Source organism: Sinohyriopsis cumingii, chromosome 6 (assembly GCF_028554795.1).
Source record: "Sinohyriopsis cumingii isolate HCF-2022 chromosome 6, ASM2855479v2, whole genome shotgun sequence".
Classification (NCBI taxonomy): domain Eukaryota; kingdom Metazoa; phylum Mollusca; class Bivalvia; order Unionida; family Unionidae; genus Sinohyriopsis; species Sinohyriopsis cumingii.
The window spans coordinates 135,584,595-135,591,798 of record NC_142966.1 but is presented as its reverse complement, the minus strand read 5'-3'; the positions used below and the strand labels follow the sequence as shown (position 1 = coordinate 135,591,798).

Sequence of the window (7,204 nt, the reverse complement as noted above, 5' to 3'; positions counted from 1 at the left end):
TGTTAAGAAAGAAGGAAAAAATTATTACTCAGCTGATGAAAGACAAGTAGATATAGCTATGAAACAATTATAAGTATGTAACGATGTGTAACGATTTGTTGGTAACAATGATAAGGAGCCTTGTAATCCTGACGGTTGATAGCCTTATCGTCTAACTTTAGGAATTCTTTCCCAAAACATAGACAAATTAAGATGGATAAAGACTTGCAGACACGTGTTTGATCAGATGAATTGATAGCAGTCACAACGTGCTTGTTTGCACAAAAATATGTAGAAAAGCATGTTCTGTCGATAGCTTGAAACAAACAGAAACTGAAATTGAAAAATATATGTATAAATAACTGTTTCAAAAATATGGGTGATGTATATTATTGGCTGAATCCCAGTCTGAAAATTTACAATTAAATATTGGATGATCCAAAAACAATGATGTATCGTCTCGCTCTTTCAGACACTTGTGTGGCTCTTTACTTTCTCACTGCGCTGAAGGCGGGATGGGTATACAAAAATGTAATTATTAATAAAGAAATACAAACACGATGGCTTCAGATAATTATCTTCCATATATTAAGCATACTTTTGCATGCTTTCATCGCAGACATCATTGATCAGAATTCTATCTGACGAGCATAGTAGAACTTTAAAATTATAATTTATAACAATATAATTCTAAACAGTAATTATTTACAATTTTATTATTACTTTTTAATTGATTTACTTCATGTCAATATAAACATAAGCCAGGTAGAATTCATAAGGATACGATTATGTACTAAATACATTAGTGTCTTTTGGAACAAATTTCCTTTTACATGAATAAGTTCTCAAGCGGCTGAAATATAACACTTACTACACGAACTGAAACTACAAATATAAATCCTGTCTACTGCAGCATAATTTATGCAACTTCTCTTAGAAATAAAAAACGATTATGTCAGAGATGAATCCCATTGAACAAATAAAGAGGTCAAGTACATAACGAATGCAATTTATGACATTATTGATTCATAACTTGTCAGGTAATGACGTCATCTGTTCAGCATGATATTTACAAATGATCCAGATCAAGGGGCGAAGTTCTTGTCGAACAAAAACGAGCAACATATTTCATTCAGCAAGTTCTTCTGAGTTCATTACTTCATAAAATAATGAAATGCAGTGACAGTTAAAAGAAGAGTTAGGTGTGCATGTATCGTGGGATAATCTATTAAACACATGACTAAATATTTAACGATGAAAAATGTATCGAGAAGCGGAAACAGTTTCATAAATGACGTCTACATCTATCAGAAAAGACGGTTATTCATACCGAGACATATACATCTTTCAAAGGTTTAATGAAAAAAATATGCAGGTAATAAAACAGTTACTTAACGATTCAAAGGTATGAAATGGCGATTCCAAGTACGTTGAAGATGTTACGTAGAATTTCAGAATCAGAATATTAAAAGTATCAATTTACTTTCAACTTTTTCCTGTATTTCCTCACCGTTCCGGTGGCATAGTGGTTAGAACATCTGCCTCGGATGCATGAGGTCATGGGTTCGATACCCATCTGAGTCATACCAATGACTTTCAAAAAATGGTACTAACAGTTGCCTCGGTTTGCGCTCAGCATTAGAAGTTCGTGTTAGGACTGGTCGGCCTGGTGTCAGGATAATGTGAATGGGTGGGACATCTTGCTAAATGTCTGCGACATGATGCCCCCGTGTTAGGCATCATTATAAACTGCCACACTGCTGACATCGTAGAGATACGACTGAAAAAATGTTAAAGCTATGTTAAAATTCAAAATCACACACACTGTATTCCCTTCTTTTATGCGTTCATCGTATTGATAATTGATGATATCGTTGTTAATAGTTCTCTCCTCCAGGTCAGCCCTGCCCATCCTCCCTTCAGAAAACCCGAATTAAATCACACCCACCTTCTTCCTTGGTTTCTTTTTTTGTTGGTTGTAATATAATTATTACAATCCAACTTAATGCTATATTTATGACCTTAGTACCTTAGTACTCATTGACCGTTGAAATAGTATACAGTATTTTTATCTTGTGACCACAAGCTTAATATTTAATGGCTGGGATTAAACATTTTCACCTTACTCCTCCTGGGAAAACAATTCTGCAGTAGATAATCCCTTTAAAATTTCAATCATCTTAGAAAAGTGCATATATGTAGGTTTGGACGGAACCTTAGCACAATCGTGACTATATAGTGCCAAATAAAATATTAAGTACTACAAATATACAGGTAAAAATTGGTAAAGCATTTGGATGATGACCTTTTTACATAAACACGCACTCCTACAAGATGAAAGGAAAATGAAAAGATGTTGAAATTCGTTAAAATGATAGAATAAATTAAAGCGAAAGATAACAACAAAAATTATAATATTTTCAAATATAAGGTGAAATGTGCTATAAGAATGCAATCAAGACAGTCGAAGCTTTTCGCTGGTGTTACGTCATCAAAAACAATTCTGAATTAAAATAACATTCGGGAATAGATCTATCCTTAATAAACTGACTCGTTACTGTCAATGCGTCTCGCGCAAGAATGGCTCCAAAGCATAATTAGATTTACTCTGAAACATAACCTTGAAGCGGTTCTGGACTTAGAACACAATTAATTTTGCTATATGTTCTCTACATTCGGTTCTCAGTACTAACCTTACCACTGTCTGGCAATCAATACATCTCATATGTTAATCTACAATACCTTGAAATATGACTTCAATGTGAAGTTCTTGTCAAAGGTTCACCGGCATTTTGTTTGAGAGGCTAGACTGTAAACAGAGCAGCATGAAATGGAACACAGATTTCACTTCCGAATCATCACCAATGCCTTAATACTCACTGTCCACTGTCGCCGAAATACACACATACAACCACATCCTGAGCTCATATTCTCAAGAATAAACCATTACCTTTAAATCCCTACCACAATTCATAAATATAACTCTTCTATCACCACCAAAATGAGAGTAAAAATGTTCTAAAACAGACTAGAACTAAATTCGTTGGTACTGAACTGGAAGTATTAATTATGCCCCATTCCTGACAGCGTTAGACAATTTCACCTCAATGGACAAAATTTACATCCGTGATCAAATCAATGGCTCTAAATACTTATGAAAAGTTTTAAGAAATTTCATCCATGAATAGTACAGTTATAGGATTTTAGCTAACACCAATGTAACACAAGCACAAGCCGATTCCAAATGGCCGAATGTCCAAAAATTCACAAAACGTAAAGTTTAATTGTGATTTCGCTCATCAAGATAAACACATCAAATAAACTGTAATTAGTTTTTAGTCCTAGCACCAATCTGAAAAGTACTAGAAATTAAACTTGACTGTTTTATAAAATGATGCATATTTTGATATGAAAATTTAAATCTAACTTAAACTTTAATGAAAATTTAAAACCTGACACATTTTATTCTATGGCAAAGTCTCTCCATTCCTTTATCATGAACATCAATGGTTTTCATTATCAGGTGTGAAGCAGTTAAACCAGAGCCTGTCAATCAAAGGTAACACCTGAAATATGGATGCATCTAAATACGCTAGCTATGGGTACTAACCAAGAAAATTATATCATTTCCACCCATAAAAGGGTGGAACCCTCATATGTGAGGCTTCCAATTGACCATTTCGAGGTTATCATCTCCCCTTCAACACACCAGAGGGCGTCTCAGTGCAACTCACTTCCGGATAGGTCAGTCAATAAAGATGCCATATGCAGATCAAGAAAATGTGACAGACCGCTCACATTCAAAAAGCAAGATGGACATCTCACTATCTTAAAAAGAAATTCTATCAAGATTTGATAGATTGTTTTTACATCTTTATTGTGTTACTATTCTGCGTTGGTCTCAGCTTTCAAATATATGTTTTCTGCCCATTTCAGAACTTCATTATCTTTATATCACTACCTCATACTCTAGTTTGTATTATCTGATTGTGCGAAAGTGTATCGCTGCGTAAAAAGATTGTTCCTGCAATTAATCTTGCTTGAGGAATAATGAAAATATGTTGTTTTTTTACAGCCCTAACTAATTTTGAAAAGGTTGTTCCAGAGGAATAAATGATGTTAGATATATATATATATATATATATATATATATTTTATTTATTGGGTTTACCATAATGATATGTAGTACAGCTAAGATTCCTTCTTTTGTTGACTTTGTTTCGCTAACCAAGCGGTGCGAAATTCTAAACTATCCGGAACTAGACATTGTTTTGAGGGCATGCACATTGTAGCCAAGGGACGTAATTGTAAGCGATACGACCAGTAAATCTGTTGCAACCGTGAAACGCTCTATAGTACTGAAAAGGTGGTGTAGTTCTCTGAAACCAAGCTAGCATCCTTTTTCCTAGTTATATAAGTGAGAGAGAGAGAGAGAGAGGATACGTTTTGTATTTTGCATGCAGTTATTGTAACTGAAACCATGAAAGGGTACAAGAAGATGAAGACAACATTTTTAAACCTGGAAATATTCCACATAACAAAGGATTCAGATATCCGACTAATAATAACCTACCAAGTTCCAGTGCTGGATCTGTTCCAGTGACCAGAAGAATGGATGCAGATAGGTTCTCTCTCATAGCAGTAACAAAGCCGACACATGGGGGTCTCCAGTTAGTTCAGGCACCGGACTGTAATAGCACACCTGGGTCTGCTAAAATTATACGACCATCATCAGAGCAAAACTGGACCTGAGAGAGACAGAACTGAACGAGCACGATGGGACACGTATCATCTGCATGAAAAAGATGTTGAGATGAAGAATAATATTCATCGCCATATTAATCAAGCCAACGTATCTGACGGACCAGAATTCCCAATTGTTAATGAAAAAGGGGACTTGCTTGAAAGCATACAAGATGTGTAAAAACTGCAGCGTTAAGTCACCAGAGAATAAGTTGCATGAGGAGATAAAATCAAATAAACCTGGACCAAATCCTGCTGCTGTAAATATGATATTTCAAGCTGGATATTAATATACGCCAATGGACAATACCATGTCTAGATACTTGCTTGTAGACACTGACATTCCACCACTTAGAAGAACATCTATGCAAATGGACTCCAACACTGTAGGCAAAGCAACTGTGGAACTCAATGACATGGATATGACAGAAACTAGTCAGACAGGTTAATGTCGTGCGGGGTGTTCAGCATCATGAGCAAATAATGTCGCTTTTGACGCAAGATACAATGCCGTTAGTTTTGGACATGAAAAGATGCCTGGTCAAATTTCATCGTAAGCTGTTGGAATTAACTGTGAAACTTACAGAGGAGGAATACATTGTAAGGATTACAGTAGAACACAAGCTGTGTTGGACTGGAGGGGAAATGTTTTGATTAGCAATGTCCAGGAGGCCATGCTGACTTAACAGCAAATCTATTACCAGTTGCACCACATTCAGAGTTTGAAATAGCAAGAGAAATGGGAAAAAATGTTTGTGCTGCAAGAGATTCTCATTAGACATGCAACAACAGATGCAGATGCATAGGCTGCTGCTGTCTTTTTAGACGCTTACAACATTCTGCATCCAATGTGGGAAGTAGAAAGACTGGTGGACCCCATCCATTTGGGACGTTTACGGTGTAATTCTGCAATATTTAGTGAACACATGTTTCCAGGAACAAGAACAAGAGAAGGAAAAAGTCTCAAACAGAAAATTGAAAGCCAAGGCACTAAAGCACGCTGCTGTTTGTTATTCAAGCAAATGATGGAGGACAATATTGGTGATGTTATAAAAATTGAATGTCAATTTCCCCAAGTACTGGCTGCCACTCTACGCTGTTATTCAGGGGAATGCTCAAAATGCCGGCATTATTCAAAGGTCTGTGGGGGGTGGGGGGTGGGGTGGGGTGGGGGGTGAGTGGGAAGTACTAGCAGCTGGTGGATGTGATCATCATACATGGGCTGTCATTCAGTGACTCATCTTAAGATGACAGAAAATGATGAGAACATCCTGCTAGAGGTTCTGAAAATGAAACTCTCCTGTGATGTAGAAAGAATGCGACTGAAAACATACACAGAAATGTGAGGCTGTGAACAGATCAGTCAGTGTTTCATTACCTAAAATGTGAACTATTCCAGAAACTTCGAGGCATGAGTGCATTCAACTATACACAGATTCAATAATATACGGAGATCATCACATAAAACAAAAGTGACACAAACTTTGGAGGTAAACTTTCAACAAGGACTCTGAGATCACTGGAGGCAATGGATAAAGACTGCACTTACAATCAGTTGTATCAAAAGCGTCCACAAACCAGGTAACGTATTCGAGCAAGACGAGGAAATATGATACAAGCCCATCTGAGGTACATGACTCAGCAAGGCAAGACGAAGTCTGACTACTGAACGGACTGATATAAACCAAGGGCGATCACTCCTATGTACAGTTTTAGCAGGAGCCAATGGACACTGCATATAGAAAAGATTATCTTAATTCCATGTGCAAAATGTTATGTGCAGTTGGATTACTTATTACCATCCGAGGAGACCAATGGAAAAGTCGGAACAGTTTTCTGTGAATATGAAGACACAAATAAAGAAATTAAAAAGTAAAATAAACAAATCTTTAAAACTTCTTAACAAAAATAACATGACATGACATGATGTGGCTTACTCGCTAAATGAATGTATGTATGAATGAATGAATGAATGAATGGAAGGAATGAAGAAATGTATTTAAGACAGCATACATACCAGCATGGTCTACTAAAATAAAGACCACACTCTTTCTTTTCTCCTTCTTGCTCAAGACGTCTATCCATCCAACCATACATTAATCCATCCATCCAACCACCCATTCATCCGTCCATCCATCCATCCATCCATCCATCCATCCATCCTTCCTTCCTTCCTTCCTTCAATTTCAGACATAATTCGATATGGATGTGGGTGAAAGTAAGGATATATCGTGATACCTGTATTATTACATGTTACATTTTCGACTTTATCGTGCAGTCTGGTAAGTCACCATGGCCCATGCAATGCCCATAACCACTGCCGCACAGCCTATTATTGTTAACGGAATGAGGTTCTAGAATCAGATGATCCACATTCAGATGCAAACTATTGTAGCATAAATGGGATGCATCGAGCTCCTTTGGAATAGTCAAACTTTTCAACTTTACAATTAATGTCAGTCTGATGACATGCTTTTTGTTC

General features: G+C 36.5%; 1 long non-coding RNA gene across 1 annotated transcript; it reads right to left on the bottom strand.

Annotated features, from left to right (window-relative positions):
• Positions 1 to 718: 718 nt before the first annotated feature.
• LOC149798054 (uncharacterized) lies at positions 719 to 6,379 on the bottom strand. Its single transcript, XR_016421577.1, has 3 exons — positions 6,272 to 6,379; positions 4,553 to 4,727; positions 719 to 1,759 (listed from the first exon to the last, which is right to left on the bottom strand). It is a non-coding gene; the product is annotated as an uncharacterized LOC149798054 (long non-coding RNA).
• Positions 6,380 to 7,204: the final 825 nt, after the last annotated feature.